Genomic DNA, 23,778 nt, shown 5'->3' on the forward strand with positions numbered 1-23,778 from the left:
TTCAGAAGATGTGGAATGTAGCCACTGAATGGCAAGATCATCGACGAGTCGGATTTCCTTGTGACTGCAGTTTCAGACCACTCTCTAAATTCTCATTGTGTGCCTAATCCAGTAGAGCCATTGGATTCAAAGTGATTAGTAACCCCTCCAAATACTTAGAAAGACGATATGCAAAATGTTGAGGCAGTCAGTTGAAGTTTATACACTGATAAGTCTAGAACCAGCAGCCCATATATCTCATCGAACGAGTTTCGTAACTTCCCAGAAGATCCTCCGATTTAGACACTCATATCCCAGAAGCATCATATTGACTTCAACACCTGAGATGTCGGCTATTGAAGAAAAAAAGCTTTGAGGAAAAGGGTAAAGCTAAAAGAAAAAGAGGAAAACGTACGAAGAGACTAACAAGCAGAAAACTAAGTAACGTGTAAGTAAAAGGGTTTCAAGCGAAAGTTACGAACGAGGTAATACAGATGTCTCATCTGATGAGTCTGAGGGCAGTTCATCACTAGATGTTTGTGACGGCAGCGCCGGTCTGGAACGTTACAGCAGAGTCGGCTGTGAGATGTCAGCCAATAGTACGCTGACTAGGACGACACCAAGACAGGAGCGGTCTCTACATGAAGAGAATATAAGAGACGCGCAGCTTAGGCGCGGCCGCAGTGGCAGACGAGCCGTCTTACAAGGCTACAGCAGTGACTTATGAAGTGTTTTGTTTTGCTTACATTGAAATAGTATACATCGAAGGACACTGGTTATTTGCCTGTCGCCACTTGCTTGCGACACACCATTGTGAATACGCCAAGATGGCCGCCGAGTAAGTGACGCCAGAAACCATTTCCAGAAAGTTAAGTGATTTAGACAGGAATATAATTTAGTTTAACACCGACAACAAATTAAATACGTGCATTAGTGCATCGTTTAGTCTTGCCGTTAAAGGTTTGACTTTTATTTGCGTATTTTTTTCAGGAAACACGAAAAGATCGTAACTTCGCGAAGTCGTGCTTAGGCTTAAATTTTGTAAACGTGTTTGTTTCTTGTTTCAAGGTAATTTAACTAGTTTCTCGGTAACAAATAAGTAAACTACCGTAAATAGCGTATAACTTCATTGTTTTAATACAGATTTCAGAAAAACAGCGTAACTTTATATCAGAGACTTGCCTATATACATTTGTTTATAGGCCTATTCTCGTAACGTTTTTGGAGAATCAAAGTTAAAGTATCTCGTTTAATTGCCCTTTTTTCATTCCATCGAGTGAAATATATAATAAATAGCGTATACCTTCGTTGTTTTAATACAGATCTCAGAAAACCAGCGGAATTTTAAATCAGAAACTTGCTTATATACATTTGTGAATAGGCTTAATTCTTGTAACGTCTTTTTTTGATTTTCGGTAATTTAATTGATTTATTCTAGCTAAAGTATTATTTTTGCCATGAGTGAGAAGTGCCTGACTTGCCGTAGAATTGTTAGTTCCGGGGTTTGGTGTGATGGATGCAGTAGTTTTTTTCACTGGGGGGACTGCAGTGGCGTGGGTGTTGGGAAAGTGGATCAGACTCATCAGTGGTTATGTAGGATTTGCAGCAGAGATAGGAAGATAGTGGAACAGGAGAGGAAAATTGCTGCCCTTCAGGCTGAGCTAGATCAGGCTAGGGAAGATCTGGACAGGTTAAGGAGGGAGAAGGGCAAAGAGAGGTGGGAAGTGGCAACAGGTAGCAGAAGGAACAGGCCTAGAACTAAGTCTGACAGTTTTGTGGTGAATGTCAAAAATAAGTTTGACCTGTTGCTTCAGTTAGAAACTGATGAGCCTCAAGCAGAGGTAGGTGTAGACAGGACACAACAAACTTTCAATAGGAAATTGAAAAAGAATGTAGGAAAGTCATCGAAAAGGAAGAAAGTTTTGTTGTTCGGCAGTTCTCATGCCAGAGGTGTAGGCCAACTTCTGCAGGAGGAATTAGGACCAGAATACCAGGTCACAAATTTTTTCAAACCAAGTGCTAGTCTGGATCAGGTGACAGAGGATTTAGGTTCACTCTGTAAAGGATTTACCAGGGAAGACACCGTGGTTATTGTGGGAGGGTCAGGGAACAGCATCGACAGAGATCCTGGGTACAGTATAGAGTGTGACCTGGTAAAGATTGCGTCGGCATCGAGACACACCAATGTTGAATTTGTATCTGTCCTGAGACGCCATGACCGGCCTCATTTGAACTCTTCTGTTGGGAGAGTTAATTTGGAGTTGGAACGGCTGCTTGTGTCGGGTGCGGGGGCTCATATTGGTGTGGTTCCTGTTGATTATCTCAGTAGGTGGGACTATACCAGGCACGGCCTACATCTCAACAGGAAAGGGAAGGGAAAATTGGCTGGGGTAATAGCAGGAAATTTAAGGGGGGGAGGCACTGCCATGAATGGTAAAATACCAGTGGTTACACGTGTTGGAGCAGCACCTTTTTTAGGATAGGTAAGACAGAAAGATGTCAAGTTCTACGAGAGGTCAGGATTGAAACAAATCTTCAGTTTAGGGAAGAAATTCAACAGCACAATTCTAGCACATTGGATCACCAATCACAGCTATCAATTATAAATTTTCATCAATCACCAGAAATTTTATCTCCACCAAGTTGTATCTCAGTCCTAGGTAATTGCATTGATGAACTAAAGTCACCCAACCCAATTGACATAATCTGCCTCTCTGAACACCATGTGACCACTGGTATAGGAACTAGGCCTAAGCACAATGAGAAACTCAGACAGGAGAGTACTGCAAATGTTAGAATAAGGAAAGGTTCTCATAAAAGTATAATTAAAAATAATGTAAGTATATTTCATCAAAATATTGGGAGTTTAAAGAATAAAGTAGATGAGCTTCTGGTTTGTTTGGAAGATTTAGAAGCTGAGAATGAAATAGATATACTATGCCTGTCTGAGCATCACATTGTTACTGATATGGATAAGGTAAATGTAAGTGGTTATAAGCTCTCTGCACATGTAATGAGAGAAAATATGGAGAAAGGAGGAGTTGCCATATATGTCAAAAGTTATCATTGTGCAAAAAGTATAGAAACAAAAAAGTTTTGTGTAGAGAAACATATAGAAGCATGTGCCTGTGAGCTTAAATTAAATAAAGGCACATTTATAATTGTAACTGTATATAGGTCCCCATCAGGAAATTTTCATCTATTTCTGAAAAATTTGGACTCCTTGTTGTGCTATCTGTCAGACAGGGGGAAGCAAATTATTATTTGTGGGGACTTCAATGTAGATTCTCTGAAAGAGGGTAATAGGAAAAATGACCTTGAAGTATTACTTCGTTCTTTCAATTTGACACCCGTTATTGATTTTCCTACTCAGGTGGTAAAGGACAGCAGCTCACTGATAGATAACTTCTTTATAGACCAAGATAAGTTTAACCAGATAAATGCTCAGCCTGTTGAGAATGGTCTTTCTGATCATGGTGCACAGCTAGTTACAATATATGACATAGCTCCATTCAGCAATACTAAACAGTCCTCCAAAGTAGTACGTTCAGTCAACAATTTAACAATTGCAAATTTCAGGGAAAGCCTACAGCAGTTAGACTGGGATGAGGTGTACCGTGAACCTGATGCCAATTTAAAATATAATTTATTTCATGACATTTTTGTAAATGCATTTGAAAACTGCTTCCCCAAGAAAATAGTTAAATATACTCGTAAGAAACCTTGTAACAAACCATGGCTTACTAAGGGTATAAAAATATCTTGTAACCGGAAAAGGGAAATGTATCTGACAGCAAGAAAGAGTAGTGACCCAGAAACTATCAAAAATTATAAAAACTACTGTGTTATATTAAGAAAAGTTATTAAAAAAATCCAGGAGTATGTGTATCATGTCTGAAATCAGCAACTTTGATAATAAAATTAAAACAATTTGGAATATTATTAAAAGAGAAACAGGTCAACCAAGAGCAGAGGAAGACAGTATTACCATCAAATTGAATGAAAACTTTACGAACAAAAAGTCAGAAGTTGAAAATATTTTTAATAATCATTTTCTAAATGTTGTGGATATAGTAGGATCCAGGTGTTCATTAGAAGATGCTAGGCTGTTAATGGAAGAGGCCATACCTATGCAATTTGATACAATTGAAATCTCACCCACTTCTCCCTCTGAAATTAGGAAAATAATAAACTTGCTTAAAAGCAAAAACTCACATGGAATTGATGGCATTTCCAGCAAAATACTAAAAGCTTGTTCTCAACAGATAAGTAAGATTCTCAGCCACCTGTGTAATAGCTCTCTGGAACAGGGCATTTTCCCTGATAGACTGAAATATGCTATTGTTATACCCTTGCATAAAAAGGGGGATAGATCTGATGTCAACAATTACCGTCCAATCTCCCTTCTAACAGCTTTATCCAAAATTTTTGAGAAAGTAATGTATTCAAGAGTAGCTTCACATATCTGTAAAAATGAAGTACTAACAAAATGTCAGTTTGGTTTCCAGAAAGGTTTTTCAACAGAAAATGCCATATATGCTTTCACCAGTCAAATTTTGAATGATCTGAATAACCGAACACCACCCATTGGGATTTTTTGTGATCTCTCAAAGGCTTTTGATTGTGTAAATCATGAAATTCTGCTAGACAAGCTCAAGTATTGTGGCACGAGTGGGACAGTGCACAAATGGTTTAATTCGTACCTAACTGGAAGAGTGCAGAAAGTTGAAATAAGTAGTTCTCGTAACATGCAAAGATCAGCACATTCCTCAAACTGGGGAACTATCAAGAATGGGGTTCCACAAGGGTCAGTCTTGGGTCCTTTGTTGTTCTTATTATATATTAATGACTTGCCATTCTATATTCATGAAGAGGCAAAGTTATTTCTCTTTGCTGATGATACAAGTATAGTAATCACACCTGAGAAACAAGAATTAACTGATGAAATTGTCAATACTGTCTTTCAGAAAATTACTAAGTGGTTCCTTGTAAACGGACTCTCACTGAATTTTGATAAGACACAGTACATACAGTTCCGTACAGTGAATGGTATGACGCCATTAATAAATATAGACCTTAATCAGAAGCATATAGCTAAGGTAGAATATTCCAAATTTTTAGGTATGTCCATTGATGAGAGATTAAATTGGAAGAAACACATTGATGATCTGCTGAAACGTTTGAGTTCAGCTACTTATGCAATAAGGGTCATTGCAAATTTTGGTGATAAACATCTTAGTAAATTAGCTTACTACGCCTATTTTCACTCATTGCTTTCATATGGCATCATATTTTGGGGTAATTCATCACTGAGGAATAAAGTATTTATTGCACAAAAGCGTGTAATCAGAATAATAGCTGGAGTCCACCCAAGATCATCCTGCAGACATTTATTTAAGGATCTAGGGATATTCACAGTAGCTTCTCAGTATATATACTCTCTTATGAAATTTGTTATTAACAACCAAACCCAATTCAAAAGTAATAGCAGTGTGCATAACTACAATACTAGGAGAAAGGACGATCTTCACTATTCAAGATTAAATCTAACTTTGGCACAGAAAGGGGTGAATTATACTGGCACTAAAGTCTTTGGTCACTTACCAAATAGTATCAAAAGTCTGACAGATAACCAACAAGTATTTAAGAAGAAATTAAAAGAATTTCTGAATGACAACTCCTTCTACTCCATAGAGGAATTTTTAAATATAAATTAAGAAAAAAAAGAAAAAAAACAAAAATATTGAAAAAAATAAAAATAAAAAATAAAGAAAATCAAAAAACACAAAAAAATAAAGTTGTTATATTAACTTAAGTATGTTGTTAAATTAACCTAATTATGTCATGTATTGGAAAATTCGACTCATTCCACATCATTACGAAATATCGTATTCATGATCCATGGAACTAGTATTAATCTAATCTAATCTAATCTAATCTATCAATTTATCTTACTGTAATAAACTGCATTAATACGATTTGCTTGAATTGTTGTCTAGCGATCTGAGGAAACAGCTTCCTAGGCACACTATGTTAGATGAGTGGGCAGGATACTAAAATCTTTTTGATTTGAACTGGGATTTTGTCAGTAGCAATTATATTTTGGTAAAATGACATGTTTTTAGTAACTAAAATGTTGAAGGTGGTGATGAAGAATATATGGTCTCATACCATACAAAAGTAAAAAAAAAAGAAAAAAAGAAAAAAAACGGTTTTGTGTAGCCAGAAGCAGAAGGCACAGTTTGTGTATCACATAAGGACACTGCAATGATTCTGACTTCAGCTTTGTCTACGGCTACCAAAAGATTATATTCTACGTCCAATCAGTTTTGGTAGACTTGATGTTCACTGAAGGGAAACGTATTGTAGCCTGTTGTTGTTGTTGTTGTGGTATTCAGTCCAGTGACTTGGTTTGATGCAGCCCTCCATGCTGCTCTATCCTGCGCAAGCTTCTTCATCTCCAATTGTAGTTTAAACGTTTGTAATCGTATTTAACATTGCATTAATGTTCTATGTGTGACATAGGCTGTTCATTAATGATGCGAAAAATCATAAGTGTTTCACAGTGTACTGCGAGTAGTACACAGCAAAACACTTGCGGCACATTTTTAAAACTGTAAGTTCATTTGTTAATTAGTTGCCAAATTATTTTTGTTTCATTCCAAAATATTGATAAGGAATTATTCTTTTAAACAAATACGAAGTTTTTTCTGTAAGAAGTAATTTGCACAAAATTATCAAAATTATAATTTTTGTTTCACTCTGTGCTATTCTCCCCTATTAGATTTGATGTCATCTACGACATGCTGTTTCCTTGGAAAACACATCTTATCACGTTAATGGATGTATTACATCAGTTTCGTGCTTTCTCTTTTTTTATGTTCACTTACATTTGCCATATCTATCTGGAACTTCGTTGGGACACTTTGAGATGGGGTTGTAGAAACGAAGTAAAAAATTTAGAGCACAACTGCATGGAACTTGTTACGTCTGACGTAGCTGGTGCATCATTTCCAGAAGATTTCACCTTTTTCAGTGAGGCTTTTTTCCCTTTTATATATTTATAAAACTCCATGCAAGCCAGCTGATAGTTAAACGGGCAGTGTAAGACTAATTCCACAGTCCCTGGCAGCATTCGATTATTTCTTTCATGTTGGCGTTGTGGGCGCGAATAGGAAACAAATACTCGCATAATTTTAGCAGTTGGCATTTGCTGTCTGGATTCTCAGTTTCCTTAAGAAAGTAAATCCATCTTTCTTCCACAGAGTGTTTAGACTTCCATTCTTCCGACTCACGCTTAGTTTATAAAAAGCTCTTCAGATACGTATATTCCTGAAAACAATTGTCAACTAAAAGCCGACACACCATTTTCAGTCAGGTATAGAACAGTGTTTTCAGTCATCACCCAATCTGGGGTTTCATATAGCGTCATCCTTCTACTAATTAAAAGAAGCAGGCAATTTCTCTAAGTAATCAAATGCTATGATATAGAAAGCCATTCTCTCTTCCTCAGATTTCGACATTAAATTAATTATTTCTTGGTTAGGGTTCTCATTCTTTAATTTGTTCGAATTCATCTTGGCTCGCATGCCAATAAAATTGGTAGTCTTCCTTTCATTCAGATATCTGTTGCTAAATTTTTATATTTCTTTTCAAAATATGACTGCAGAAACATGAAGTAAATTTCAGTGATCGGAGTACTGGAAAAAAATCTGAAATTCTTTTAGATGGCCTGTCTTCGGTATCAAACCTTGTTTTAATGGAATTCTCTCAACTGCGAGCATTACCGGCCCCCATCTTGTTTTTAGGTGAGATAGAAGAGTCTGACGATTGACATCAACGTAAAGCTGAAAACTTTAAGCTTCTCTGTCCTTACCGTGTATATTAAAAATAAATGTTTTCATAGCATTATTATAACGTCGGTGGTTAAAGACTCCAGCAGCGCTTGATATAGCATTGTGGAGAATATTGGCATGGCATTCAATATTCTACATTTTTTCCTTGTTCTTCTTTAATTTGGTGAAACACATTCCGCTGGCCGTGTCAATGAAGCCCTCCAGTAATGGCATGGTACTGTCTCCATATAAAGCGGTTAATTCATCTAATAGAATTCGCAGTTGTTTTACAGTGTCTAGACAAAACTTTGCAGTTTTCTCCGATGTTTCGTTATTCAGCGAATCAAACTTCAACAGCTTGTGTTGGATTCCGTCAGATTCAGTAAAGTGCTGAACATTTTAAGGAAATACCTTTTCTGACTTGTGGTTCGATGTGTCGGGGCCTATGCCGTAAAATGAAACTTCTTGTTTTGGGACACTTATTTTTAACAATCGTTACAGCTTTGGTCCTAGCTACAGACTATTTTGCGGCGATTTTGGAATCATGATGCATCGCGGCACTCAGATTTACGGTACGGTCAGGAGAATTGGACTGATGATGCTTGACAGCTTAATAAGCTGATCCGTAGTTCCTTTCCTGACAAAAGACCACTCTTCGGAGTAATCTTCCATAAAGTGAAACTTCCTCTTTCCACCATTTGGCATTTTCGTAAGCTATGATAAGTTGATTAGACGGTAAACAATAGACAATAACACTTTAGTCATCAAAGTACAAGTCACTGTACACTTCATGCCCTATCTATGATATTAGTAACTTTCACTCTTTGTTCGCATTACGTTTCGAAACAATGGTCTTAGCAGATCGCTGTTCCAATGGGAACTGCTCGATTCTTTCGCGTGGCGCTGCTTAAATAGTTCCAACCCCTTACTAATGGAGAAGTCTGCTAGTTTCTCGAATTATAGCACTACATCTAGAAGTTGCTTGCATCGTCAATGTAGGATACACATCTGTGAGACAACCTCGTCAACATAAACTTGTTGAGATAAAATTAACCGAGGCTTTATTTACATGTTGCGCTAACAGATGGTGTTATTTCAGTACTTGGGGCGAGCTCGTAATAGTATTTTGCAAAATCAGGACAAAATAGGGTCTTGTCGGGATAACGGGACAAGATGGTCCGTAATGGTGGCGGTCGCGATATAAAGGGACAGAGGTCGACCCTGTGTTTACTTGCACAACTAAAATTGAACAAAATACGTTTTCAAAACGATTTTTTTCTTGGTTATGTAAAGATTAGCCAACGGCCTGTACCTGATTAGGTGAGCGTGGAAAAGCAAATGGTTCAAATGATTCTGAGCACTATGGGACTTAACTTCTCAGGTCATCAGTCCCCTAGAACTTAGAACTACGTAAACCTAACTAACCTAAGGACATCACACACATCCATGCCCGAGGCAGGATCCGAACCTGCGACTGTAGTGGAAAAGCACCTTACACTATCGTACAGTCATACCAACTCGACCGATCAATTCATACTGGTAGCTCGATGATTGCATGTGGCGCTGTATCGCAGCCCGACAGACAAGAGATTTCAAATTACTGGTGAGGTCATCTTTTCGACCTTGAGGTTTCACGTTTTCCCCCCACTTCCAGAGCGTTAAATGGAATTCTCCGTTTCGACTGAAGCGTTTAGACTTCTGGATTAAGTATAGCCGGCTGTATTCCACTTAGTCTACTGCAATACCTGTGCCCTGTAGAGTAATGCTGAACCTGCAAGCCGTCGCGGGTCTCGACTGTCCACACGATTTTAGATTAGTGAAAAGAAGCGTATTGAAACATATTTATAATAGTGCAGGGTCTCCGGGTCTTAGGACGATTGTTGGCACACGGCTCAACAAGCAGAGCGAAAGATATGAGTGTTACAGCACTAGCACAAAGGCGCTAAGAAGAGTTGTTCCATCCGTATGTATCACGCTATGCAGAACAGCACATAGGTGTTTGAGATGCAGACTTATAGGAATTTAATCAGTACGGAAGTAAAGAGGAAATGACTAGCAGAACTGTAGTTACCTTTTAACAAGAGAGGCACGATGACACGCCAAGGCGCTGAACAAGAACAGGGTCACGTGCAGACTCACGCGGGAGGCGACGTAAGTGACCTTGCCCCCTCCACAGGACTCCCGCCCGTGCGTCGCAGTGGACCACGCCAGAAGAGAGCTAAATACGATGCGCCCCGATGAGTGACGTCACTGTCTGCCGTGGCTCGAAACCTGATGCGGCTCCACTTTTTCCTTGCATGTAAATAACACACCTAACTCATGCTGTATCTAAAGACCCCTATAAACGATCAAACAATTTGAAAAATATTCCTAGTTCAGACTTCATCAGTTTTGTCAAATTATTTGGCAGCGTGTGTCTTTGAAAGATTTCGTTTAACGTATCTGAAAGACATTGTGATTGATGGTCGATTTGAAGAGGGCGGACGCTGTTTCTGCTAATGTTTCGTCGCGCATGTTTAGCGAGAAAGACTTTTTATTACAATTTTATCTCATTGTATTGTGAGTTTCCACAATTGTGGAAAACACGATCAAAGATAAAAACAAAAGAGGACTGGCAATAACCGAAATGGTAGAGGTGTTGCGTCTTTCCCAGCCTTATATTACGCAGGAATACGTGAAGAAGAAAATGAATATTCTAGACACAACATGCAAGCGGGAGTGCGTAAAATAAAAAAATAATAAAAAAATCGATGATCTCCTATTCTTCCATGAACGACGTATATAATTCCCAAGTGTATTTTTTAATGAACTTTCCTTAGGGAAACAAATAGAAGACACCAGATTTCGCATAACTGTGTTCCCCTTTTTCAGTGTAACTGCTAGGTAGTTCTACAAAGTTACTAAAAGAGTGACTGTACTTGCGGAGGAAGTTGATGTAATCATCAAGGTCTGAGTTCAATATTTCCTTCGGTGCGTTTTCATCGATGTATTTATCTCTAACTTTCAACCATTCCCTGGACCAGCGTCTTGTTTTCTATCTTTTCATTGTACACAGCGCTAAAGTCAACCCAAGAAATGCTCTGTCTACATTGCTAGACATTCCCAGGCCCTGATCTAGTAGGGGCAAAGCGGGGTGTCTGCCCCGAGCAGCAATTCCAGGGGGCGCTAAATTCATATTCTTGAAGAAAAGAACCTTGTGACACGAAGCGCCTAGCATCCAGCCCACGTTGGCTGTCTATTATTCGTTGACTTTCAAACACCATGGTGGTTTTCGAACATTTTTGAACAAAGTCTAAGTTGATTTCTGACCGAATCATAAGTTGATTTTTGAATGCGTGCGTAATGTACGTGATGCCTCTGCCAGGGGAGTCCCCGTCGCATCTATAAATAATAAACTTTCCCGCAGACAAAAGGAGACGGGGCTATACGAGCTGAGCCGAATAAACACGCACGGTGGACGACAATCGCTGCTTGCTTATGTGTTTTATTGGGTGTGCGAGCGATCGGCGTTGTTATAATTGTTAGCGAAATCCTTAGATTGAGACTACCAGAGTGGAAGTAAACGGAATAACACATGTTGTTGTTGTTGTTGTGGTCTTCAGTCCTAAGACTGGTTTGATGCAGCTCTCCATGCTACTCTACCCTGTGCAAGCTTTTTCATCTCCCAGTACCTACTGCAACCTACATCCTTCTGAATCTGCTTAGTGTATTCATCTCTTGGTCTCCCTCTACGATTTTTACCCTCCACGCTGCCCTCCAATACTAAATTGGTGATCCCTTGATGCCTCAGAACATGTCCTACCAACCGATCCCTTCTTCTGGTCAAGTTGTGCCACAAGCTTCTCTTCTCCCCAATCCTATTCAATACTTCCTCATTAGTTATGTGATCTACCCATCTAATCTTCAGCATTCTTCTGTAGCACCACATTTCGAAAGCTTCTATTCTCTTCTTGTCCAAACTATTTATCGTCCATGTTTCACTTCCATACATGGCTACACTCCATACAAATACTTTCAGAAATGACTTCCTGACACTTAAATCAATACTGGATGTTAACAAATTTCTCTTCTTCAGAAACGCTTTCCTTGCCATTGCCAGCCTACATTTTATATCCTCTCTACTTCGACCATCATCAGTTATTTTGCTCCCCAAATAGCAAAACTCCTTTACTACTTTAAGTGCCTCATTTCCTAATCTAATTCCCTCAGCATCACCCGACTTAATTAGACTACATTCCATTATCCTTGTTTTGCTTTTGTTGATGTTCATCTTATATCCTCCTTTCAAGACACTGTCCATTCCATTCAACTGCTCTTCCAAGTCCTTTGCTGTCTCTGACAGAATTACAATGTCATCGGCGAACCTCAAAGTTTTTATTTCATCTCTATGAATTTTAATACCTACTCCGAATTTTTCTTTTGTTTCCTTTACTGCTTGCTCAATATACAGATTGAACAACATCGGGGAGAGGCTACAACCCTGTCTTACTCCCTTCCCAACCACTGCTTCCCTTTCATGTCCCTCGACTCTTATAACTGCCATCTGGTTTCTGTACAAATTGTAAATAGCCTTTCGCTCCCTGTATTTTACCCCTGCCACCTTTAGAATTTGAAAGAGAGTATTCCAGTAAACATTGTCAAAAGCTTTCTCTAAGTCTACAAATGCTAGAAACGTAGGTTTGCCTTTCCTTAATCTTTCTTCTCAGATAAGTCGTAAGGTCAGTATTGCCTCACGTGTTCCAGTGTTTCTACGGAATCCAAACTGATCTTCCCCGAGGTTGGCTTCTACTAGTTTTTCCATTCGTCTGTAAAGAATTCGTGTTAGTATTTTGCAGCTGTGGCTTATTAAGCTGATAGTTCGGTAATTTTCACATCTGTCAACACCTGCTTTCTTTGGGATTGGAATTCTTATATTCTTCTTGAAGTCTGAGGGTATTTCGCCTGTTTCATACATCTTGCTCACCAGATGGTAGAGTTTTGTCAGGACTGGCTCTCCCACGGCCGTCAGTAGTTCCAATGGAATATTGTCTACTCCGGGGGCCTTGTTTCGACTCAGGTCTTTCAGTGCTCTGTCAAACTCTTCACGCAGTATCATATCTCCCATTTCATCTTCATCTACATCCTCTTCCATTTCCATAATATTGTCCTCAAGTACATCGCCCTTGTATAGACCCTCTATATACTCCTTCCACCTTTCTGCTTTCCCTTCTTTGCTTAGAACTGGGTTTCCATCTGAGCTCTTGATATTCATACAAGTCGTTCTCTTATCTCCAAAGGTCTCTTTAATTTTCCTGTAGGCGGTATCTATCTTACCCCTAGTGAGATAGGCCTCTACATCCTTACATTTGTCCTCTAGCCATCCCTGCTTAGCCATTTTGCACTTCCTGTCGATCTCATTTTTGAGACGTTTGTGTTCCTTTTTGCCTGCTTCACTTACTGCATTTTTATATTTTCTCCTTTCATCAATTAAATTCAATATTTCTTCTGTTACCCAAGGATTTCTACTAGCCCTCGTCTTTTTACCTACTTGATCCTCTGCTGCCTTCACTACTTCATCCCTCAAAGCTACCCATTCTTCTTCTACTGTATTTATTTCCCCCATTCCTGTCAATTGCTCCCTGATGCTCACCCTGAATCTCTGTACAACCTCTGGTTCTTTTAGTTTATCCAGGTCCCATCTCCTTAAATTCCCACCTTTTTGCAGTTTCTTCAGTTTTAATCTACAGGTCATAACCAATAGATTGTGGTCAGAGTCCACATCTGCCCCTGGAAATGTCTTACAATTTAAAACCTGGTTCCTAAATCTCTGTCTTACCATTATATAATCTATCTGATACCTTTTAGTATCTCCAGGGTTCTTCCATGTATACAACCTTCTTTCATGATTCTTAAACCAAGTGTTAGCTATGATTATGTTGTGCTCTGTGCAAAATTCTACCAGGCGGCTTCCTCTTTCATTTCTGTCCCCCAGTCCATATTCACCTACTATGTTTCCTTCTCTCCCTTTTCCTACACTCGAATTCCAGTCACCCATGACTATTAAATTTTCGTCTCCCTTCACAATCTGAATAATTTCTTTTATTTCATCATACATTTCTTCAATTTCTTCGTCATCTGCAGAGCTAGTTGGCATATAAACTTGTACTACTGTAGTAGGTGTGGGCTTCGTATCTATCTTGGCCACAATAATGCGTTCACTATGCTGTTTGTAGTAGCTTACCCGCATTCCTATTTTCCTATTCATTATTAAACCTACTCCTGCATTACCCCTATTTGATTTTGTGTTTATAACCCTGTAGTCACCTGACCAGAAGTCTTGTTCCTCCTGCCACCGAACTTCACTAATTCCCACTATATCTAACTTCAACCTATCCATTTCCCTTTTTAAATTTTCTAACCTACCTGCCCGATTAAGGGATCTGACATTCCACGCTCCGATCCGTAGAACGCCAGTTTTCTTTCTGCTGATAACGACATCCTCTTGAGTAGTCCCCGCCCGGAGATCCGAATGGGGGACTATTTTACCTCCGGAATATTTTACCCAAGAGGACGCCATCATCATGTAATCGTACAGTAAAGCTGCATGCCCTCGGGGAAAATTACGGCTGTAGTTTCCCCTTGCTTTCAGCCGTTCGCAGTACCAGTACAGCAAGGCCGTTTTGGTTATTGTTACAAGGCCAGATCAGTCAATCATCCAGACTGTTGCCCTTGCAACTACTGAAAAGGCTGCTGCCCCTCTTCAGGAACCACACGTTTGTCTGGCCTCTCAGCAGATACCCCTCCGTTGTGGTTGCACCTACGGTACGGCTATCTGTATCGCTGAGGCACGCAAGCCTCCCCACCAACGGCAAGGTCCATGGTTCATGGGGGGGAATAACACATAAGAAACGGAATAACATGTGACAAAGTTTACATATTTTCTTCTCGGTGTAGCCAAGAAAATAAAATTTTTTTGACAGAAAATTTTTGCCAGATCGCTACACTACTAAGGGCCAGTTGTACAGTCCCCGGTTAGCAGCCGCTTAAGCTCAGTTATCGGAATAGCGCGGAAAACGCGTTGTGCGAACGCGTAATAACGCCCAACCGGAGAATAAACGCGGGGTAACTAAAACGTTGATTCTGGAAGGGTTAGTCAAGTTAACCGGAGAATAAGTTTTAAAAATGGCAGAAATAGCTAGAGAATTAGTGATGACAAAATTGTTTGTTAGAACGAGGAAGGAGAAGAAACGGGGACAGCGCGCAAAGTATATGGAACAACATGACGATTCCAAATTTATACAAAAATTTCGTACTACAGCTTTTCGATCCCATGCTTGAGAAACTGGAGCGTGTAAATGAAATTTGAAACTATTAGCTAACATAAAACCTTTTGCTTGTAGTAGCCCTAATAGGCATTTGATATTGGTACTTCGCGAATTATATGCTGTGTTATTTTTGTAAATGAGGTACATAAAAATGACCATATGTGCCAAAATAGTCTAACTTATTTAGTGTGTGTTACAATTGCTGCAATATTAGAAAGGCCTATTTCGTTTTATCTAACAGACAGTGACAAAACAGACGTAATCAACTTGAGAAACCACACCAGTCTTGGGTACTATTCGTCTTAACAGCTTTTTCGGTATTAGAGAACGACATTTTGATTTTTCACCTAGCAAAACGTTTGACGAACTTTGATGAGGGAATACAGTCTTTCGCAGACAGGAAAGCACGCAATGTAAAGCTGTAGCAAGATTAAAGAGAAAAAATTTTTGGGATCTAAGGACGGAAGAAATGTGTACCGTCTTGCTTCTCTCTTGTCTTTACAGGTTTTATGTTTCTTATATTCAATTTTACGTCACACAAATGAGAAAGTTATTAGCTAATAGGCAACAAAGAGTGCAAATTTTCAGGGGTTCTTATTCTCCCGGGTACAAATAATCCCACCCAGTATTAATTTTTGAGTTTTTTTTTTTTTTGAGGAGTCTAGGTGTAGGATATCAAACCAGGCGACTGACAGCAGGAGAAGCACCGCAGAACATTTTAATTTTACTGTCCTGAATGCAGGTTTGATGGCATCCATTACAAAATATACGCGTTTGAATTCCACAGCGCGGAATACAGTAACGTGCGATAGAAAAATGCTTTGTGAAGTGGCCTGGCACTGCACTTTGGCGCACTTAAGACCAAATAACATGTCTTACATTTATTCCTCGAACATATACGTTTTATATATCAAATTCTTCTGAAAGATTTGCGCTACAAAATCAACGTATTTTTGAAAAACTTTTATTTTTATTTTTGTCGTCCTATTTCAAACGCACGAGGAGCTAAGGTGGGGTGGGGGGGGGGGGGGCACCACTCTCAAGCTTTTGCCCCGATTCGGAAATATCGTAGATCTGGCCATGCCCACTAGTATCAAATATTTCGCGACACGACACACACAGCGTGGTATCTACTTCAGAAGTGAGACTGAATTTGACAGACTTCGTTGGTTCGCCTGCACGGAAGTGTTGATATTACGCAGGACGATCGCTGAACTCTGGTTGCACTGGATTCGTGACCAGGTTAAATGAGTTTGGAGAAGGGAAAGCGCCTGCTTCCGTAATTTATGTATTTAATTTGTTTGCCGACATTTTTACACATACTCGGTAAACCACTTAGAAATATTTGCTAGAGGCTACTTCCCATTGTGTCATACAGTACGGTTGCATCACGTTCCGTTCGCGTGTGGAGTGCTGGTTGACTGCGTATGAGCCTCTACGTGCAGGCTTACCCGTAAGTCCGGTTTTAGCCCGCACAGTCCTGGTTTCTCAGCTCTGTCCAGTGTAGTGTCCGCATCTGAAAAAATGTCCGGGGTTTGAGAGTTTTATGTATCTCGAAGATTTTTTAATTTTATTCCTATACGCTCGACACCGAGTTTTTAAATTTACTCTTATAGCCGTGCCTCTGTTCACACGCTTCTGATCGTTTTATTCGTATTCGGTTTCTGATTCTTCTTTTATCAATGGCCAAAAGAATGTGTGTTGACTGTTAACCTGTGACAGGAATACAAATTTCCGAAATTGTGTAATGAGAGTAACAATGTACGTCTTTATTGCACGTTATGTGCGAGGGAGTTTTGTACTGCACATAAAGAAAAGACGACATGAAACAAGTTAAACATATGAGTGGTATCAATCAAGTGCGCCCATACGATGGTTTGTAGTTGGGGGCAGGTGGGGGGTGGGGAGGGGGAGGCCGCACGACCGGCCATAAGGTGCATTTTTAATGTTCTGGGAGAAGAATGGCAACTTGAAAGTAACCATAACAAAATTCTAGTTCTGTCCCTATCAAAACCCTATGTAGTAACGACTTTTAAAACATTTTCTTGAAAGAAAAACAGCTAATTACAGTATTTTTTTGTTTCCGTTCACTGTTTGTGACAATTATAGGGCGCCACAGACCCCTTGCTATTAATATTACTGCTTCGTCAAACATAAGAGACCTTTTTAAAGCCAAAGATGGTAATTGTGATCTCGAGTACGCTGCTAAGGAGGTTACATTTTCATTCGATACTGTTAAGACACGAACTCTGTTCCAAAACATCAGACTATACATCTGAACTGGTTGAAAGGTTATAGGCCTACGTCCCCGAAATTTTCATGTGCTAAAACCAAAACCGGGACAATTATTGTGTTATTTTGCCATTTAGATTTGGTATGTGTGGCGCTCCTTCGAAAACATCAATTATGTTGATGGTACGATGGATACCTCGAACAGAAGTGAAATAAAACTTGTTCCGATTGTTGCAAGGGCGCCCGTGCGCGCGTGTGTGTGTGTGGGGGGGGGGGGGGGGAGGGGGGGGAGGGGGGGGGGAGATGTGTGTGTGGGGGTGGGGATGCCTTTCCTCAATCATTGGACATAACAGGTTTCTCAGAATTTCCGAGAACCAAACGAACCTGTGACTATACGCACTGTCTTACTTTGTATATGTTCGATATCCCTGTTAGTCCTATTCGGTACGGGTCCCACACACTTCACTGATATTCTAGGATTGGTCGCACAAGTGTTTTATAACCGTTACTCTTTGCAGGCTGATTGCTTTTTCCCAGTATCTTAGCAGTGGACCGAAGTCTGCTTAACCTGCGACTGTGCCTATGTTATCGTCAGTGGCGGCAAGTGAGTATACATTCTGGGTGTTCACAAATTTTTAGATTCAGATAAATTTGAGAATGTGAAATTAATAGCATATGCTGTATAACAGTTATGCTTATCAACAAGTTTATACCACTGCAGGCACTGCCAATAATAACAGTAATAATAACAATAAGATGCATAACTTATCTGACGAAAGAAAGTATTGTTCTTGTGGGTTTTTGTTTTTTATACATAATTAAGTACAGTTTATGGCGATATTGAAATAATGTGTAAGATTTCGCAACTCTCTGTTTCGCATTTTTGTATAAATGCTAGTTTTCGTGCGTTTCTATTTTTTCAGACACATGTACAAGATCCCTAACAGATGTATTAGTTCACGGATTTACTCCCATGCTGAAAATCAGATATTTTTGCGCTGCACCCAAACAACAACTTGTGCTAACTGTGCACTTCCTTGCTAAGCGTTCGCTTATAGTCGCACTTATTTCATTTCGTCACTCTCTCAATCATAGGATCTGTTATTGGAGACCCTAGTTCCTTTGCGGCTGACTTTTACTGGTAACTTATTTTTCCGTTCCCAGAACGAGATTTTCACTCTGCAGAGGAGTGTGCCCTAATATGAAACTTCATGGCAGATTAAAGCTGTGTGCCGGACCGAGACTCGAACTTGGGACCGTTGCCTTCCGCGGGCAGTTGCTCTACCGACTGAGCTACACAAAGCATCACTCACGACCTGTCCCCACAGCTTTATTTTGCTGTTAGCATTTAAAATACATTCAACATCGTTCATGTTTACACGGCACACGAAGGCCGATTCCAGCACAATAAACAACAAATTCTATACACAAACTGCCATTTATGGAAATGATTAAACTCAAATAGTAATGTCTACCAACATTGTCACAAATGAGACGCTGAGGTCCATAAGGGCCTAAAGCACACCACCATCGATCCCACATCTAAGTGAACATTAGAGAAACCAGTGATACAGCTTTTCGTGAATTTTCATATACAAAATGTGGGCCTTCAACACAGATAAACCTAACTCATCATAAGATCAACAGATTTCAGAAGCATGAATAAATGCCATAATCTCACAATCGACGGTGACATGCTTTACGCCTTTATGATTCTTAGCGCCTGAAATGGATTACAGTATGACAAAATTCATAACTAAATATCCTATAACTCATTCAGAAACTCACAAAATAGGTTTATTGCCAGTACAACTTTAACGTATACACGATCTAATGTTACTATATAGTGAGAGAATTAGCATACCGGTATCTGAGGAGTGTGCTATCATCCAGCAGGATTTATGCCGAGCGAACGGTGTATAAAATCCATATGTATTTGGCCCGTAAGGCAATTACATCACGCAAGTCCCGCATGCGCAAAACCTCCTTAAAACGTGTGCAAGTGAAGGTGTGCTCACGGCCCTTTTGCCAAGTTCCACGGAGTCTAAAGGAGCAGTGGCACACGAACAGCATGCACTGGGAAACACCAGACCTTACTTCTACATCTGTCGATGACACTTCATCTTCGACAACATGCCTACAAAAGAACTCGTTAATCCAGTCACAAATTTCGCTAGACACACAATATGATCGTACTTCTATCAGCGTGATACTGAGTCACATGCATTTCGCAATTCAAGGAACACAGCATCCACCTGATTGCCTCAATCCACGACTTTCAGATGATGATGATGATTAGTGTTTTAGGGCGCACAACAGCGAGGTTATCAGCGCCCGACGACTTTCAGGATGTCTGTCAGCAAACCACGGTTTCGCACGACAAATGTTTTTGAAATCTATGCTGACTGTCATAGACAAGAACATTCTGTTCGAAACACTTCATTACGATTAGCTCACAATATATTCCAATATTATACAACATGTGGACCTCTGACTCCTTTATACAGTGATATTGGATGCATCTAGTGTAGCACAGCAGTTTGCCTTGACAGATTGTGGAATAAATTACATCCTGAACAAATGCCACCCCAGTTTTTTTACAGCTATGTTAGAAAATTATTCTATTATGCTTTTGATACACCCACGCCCAGCACCTCATGCACGCAATTGTACAAGCACAATTGTGTACCATGTGTAACGGAAAAGCACGGCCAAATTTTCAGCACCCATTTAAAAAACATAAAAGAAGAAAATATGTCACTTGAACGTGGGTACAGAAGTACTTTATTTCCATGTGAAGAGCTCATGTTCTACAACCCATCAGAGTGAATGAGTCGACGATAATCACAAAGAAAGAAAAATTCTTTCGCATATGAAATGTTAAAAATGCTCTCCACTAGCAGTGATACGAGGGTGATTCAAATATAAACCTTAGAAGCTCCATAAAATTTCGAAAAGTTGTGTGATGGAATGCGTAGGAGGAAATAGTGTTCCATGAGGTTCAGAAAGTGACCGCGGCTGAACAGCGATCTGTGAAACCAATCGAAATTCAGAGCAGAAAGACAGTGCAGTGTGGCGATTTGTGTTGTCATTGCAGCAAGTGCATGAGTGGTATAGGAAGTATAAAAGTGATGTAAATTCTGTGGAGGATGTCCCAAGACAGGGCAAACTCACAACATAGTAACAGACGAGAACATTGCATTCGTGGATGAGCCTTTAAACGCGAACAAACATATTACTCTGAACGAAGTAGCCACAAGTTCGAAGAGTATGATGGGTTCAGCGCAGAATAGGCCCATTTTTCACATGTACTGCACTTCAATAAGGTGTCTGCAAGATGGGTGCCTTGTCAGTTGCTTGCTGAACTGATAGACCATCACATTGATGCCCATGAAGAGCCCTTGATGCTCGTGAAATCTTTTTTATCATTTTCACTTTATAGGTGGTGCATTTCTGGGAAAAATTGTTACAGGCGATGAGACTGGGTCCACTATCACCAACCATAAACGAAAAGGTCAAGAAAGTAATGGCGCTACAGTTCATCACCGAAATCAAAAAATTCCGCACTCAACCATCTGCTCGAAAAGTTATGCTCCATACTCTTCTGGGATGCGAATGGAGTAATTTTGGAGCATTACATGGATAGTGGAGTTGGTTCAAATGGCTCTGAGCACTATGCGACTTAACTTCTAAGGTCATCAGTCGCCTAGAACTTAGGACTAAGTAAACCTAACTAACCTAAGGACATCACACACAGCCATGCCCGAGGCACGATTCGAACCTGCGACCGTAGCAATCGCTCGGCTCCAGACTGTAGCACCTATAACCACACGGCCACTCCGGCCAGCGATAGTGGAGTTACTGTAACCAGTACTTCTTATTCATACATGCTGAAAAATCAACTTTATCCCGCAATCAGGAATAAACAATGAGGACTTCTGAATTCCACAGTATTGCTACACATGACAATGCCCGATCACATACAGCCCATGACACAGTTGAGACTATTCAGAAAATTAAATATAAATGTCTGGCACATGCTACTTGTTCACTAGACCTCGCTCCTACTGACATTCATCTGCTTGGTGCATTAAAAGAAGAAATTGGAGGCAGGCATTTCAGAAGTGACGAAGACGTGCAAACCGTGGTGCACGACTGGCTACACACATGACCAGAAAAATTCTTTCATCATGGTAGTATCTATGCACTTCCGAAGTGGTGGAATATGTGCATTCAACATCACAGAGACTACGTCAAAAACTGTCATATAAATTTTTTGTTCATTGTTACAGTTAAAAACATTGTAGCACTTTTTAAGTTTTTCATTTGTGTCACCCTCATAAATGCATCAATCTGCTGGCACGTTGAGTCCTTGATGCACTGGTGTATTACAAGGTTTATCTGCTTCACAGTCTTCTACGAGTACAGTTGGGGTCGGTTCAAGAACATTTTTCCACACAAGCAACTTATCATTCGGTGCCCCACCCCTTTCCCTCTTTTCTTTCATACACTTTAATCCATATGGGTTTATGCTACTAAGTGTGATATGCACAGTATATACATATTGCACTTGGCACCCATGACCTCACTTCAGTTTAGCAACCCAAGCAGCCACTACTAATTGTATGTCCTATATTGAAATGTTGCAGCTGTGACCTCTATGGAGTCCATCTCAGCTTTGCACTCCAAGCAGTGGCTTGTTTCTCTCATGCCATAAACCAGCCCTGAATAGAATACATGCACAGACTCGCAGCATCTTGTACCGACGTTTGATACACAGCAGCTCTCAAATGTCCCTGCAAATAATAGTAATAGCATTAAGTCTGGAGAACAAAGAGGACAGAACTGGCCCACTTCTTCCTATCCATCTGTCACATAATGTGTTATTTAGAAGTCGACAGACATTGGCACTGAAATGAACTGCAGCTCTATCTGTTACTTAGAAGTCGACGGACATTAATACTATGATGAGCAACAGCTCCATCATGTATTAAGTACAGTAGAAGTTTTGTCACACTGTTAAAGGCACATGTAGCAAATCAGGTGGAGTATTCTCCAAGAAAGCATTGTAAATTCTTTGACTGAACCTGGGTGGACAAACCTGAAGTTGTAAAAAAACAGTCCTCAATAATTTAACTCAGTTGCAATAAAAGGGACATTTTCAACATTTTATGTAAAACACATTTTAATTTGATATGCAGCTAATCCAACCCACCCTCTGCAATGCAGATATGGCATGGAATTTTGCTCCTCCCTCCTTTTATCACATTGTAACCATTGCAATCAACTTACCCTCCCCCACTCACATCTTCTACCAACTTATAAAATTCGCCACCCTACCCTTCCATCTTCAACGCTTCCAAATATCCTACATTACCCATGAACTCGACACTATCCATGCCTTAGTTCTGGTCCCTGCTCACTGATTGTCGTACTCTGCTGCACATCCACCACCACATTCCGCCAAACACTACGCTTCCACACTTTCCAAGTCCTCTCCCAATCGAACTTTAATCGCCCTCTCTTATCCAACCATGAAATTTGCTCTGATATATACCCATCCTACCAGATCTAAAAGATTCCTACCACCCTCCCCTCGTCAGGGATCCCTTCACCTCCACTCACTTCCTAAGTCTTGGTTCATAACTGCATTCCTTGTCACTCTTCCAAAATCCCTCCTCTAAATATCCATCCACACAAACTCCCTCCTACACACTACTCTTGAATGCTACATTCTCATGATACCCTTATTCCTGACAGTCTACATCCATTCTTCACTTCACTCATCTGTTTATCTATTATAGCAAGTCACCACCTTGGCCTTTTACCTTTTAACTTATGCCAACTATCCATGTGTTTTTATATATTTGTGTGCAGTACTCACTTTCCATTCATCTATCTCTATATTTTAGTTCATCACCTTTTTACACTTTAACTTACATAACTGAGTTTCCATCTTTTTATTGTGCACCACATTCATTTCTGTCAAGCACCATGTCCAATTTTTATACTATGTTTTAAATTTTCACTGTGATGTGGCTGAAGACAATCAAATTGTATCTGCTGACATACCCCCCCACCCCAGTCCATCCATACGGGGGGAGGGAAAAAAGTGCAGGTATGTTATGTTGCAACACGTTTCTTTTTAGTAAAGTACTGTGAAGAGCGTTAGGAAATAAGTTCTAATGTAACAATAATGCATTTCAGGGTCATTTATAACACTTTGTCACTATTAATATGACCTTTTCTTTCCTGTATGTGTTTGAGGAATGAATGCCAAAGTGTACATCCGTGCTCCACAAGTGAGCTTACCACGTGTAGTCTTGGGTACTTTTGATAAGGTACTATTATTTCTTCCCTCTTCCACTTGCAACTTTTATATGGAAGAAGCTACTGCCATGGTCATTTCATGAAAAGTATGTAGGAGA

At 39.9% G+C, this 23,778-nt stretch overlaps 1 protein-coding gene across 1 annotated transcript in view; it reads right to left on the reverse strand.

The window, feature by feature from the left end:
* Positions 1-9,949, reverse strand: part of LOC124777736 — a 102,243-nt gene extending 92,294 nt beyond the window's left edge. The window contains exon 1 of the mRNA XM_047253235.1: positions 9,886-9,949. The gene's annotated coding sequence lies outside the window, so the exon portion shown is untranslated. The remainder of the gene's footprint in view (positions 1-9,885) is intronic.
* Between the last annotated feature and the right edge of the window lie 13,829 nt (positions 9,950-23,778).

This window comes from Schistocerca piceifrons, chromosome 2, assembly GCF_021461385.2.
Source record: "Schistocerca piceifrons isolate TAMUIC-IGC-003096 chromosome 2, iqSchPice1.1, whole genome shotgun sequence".
In the NCBI taxonomy this organism is placed as follows: Eukaryota; Metazoa; Arthropoda; class Insecta; order Orthoptera; family Acrididae; genus Schistocerca; species Schistocerca piceifrons.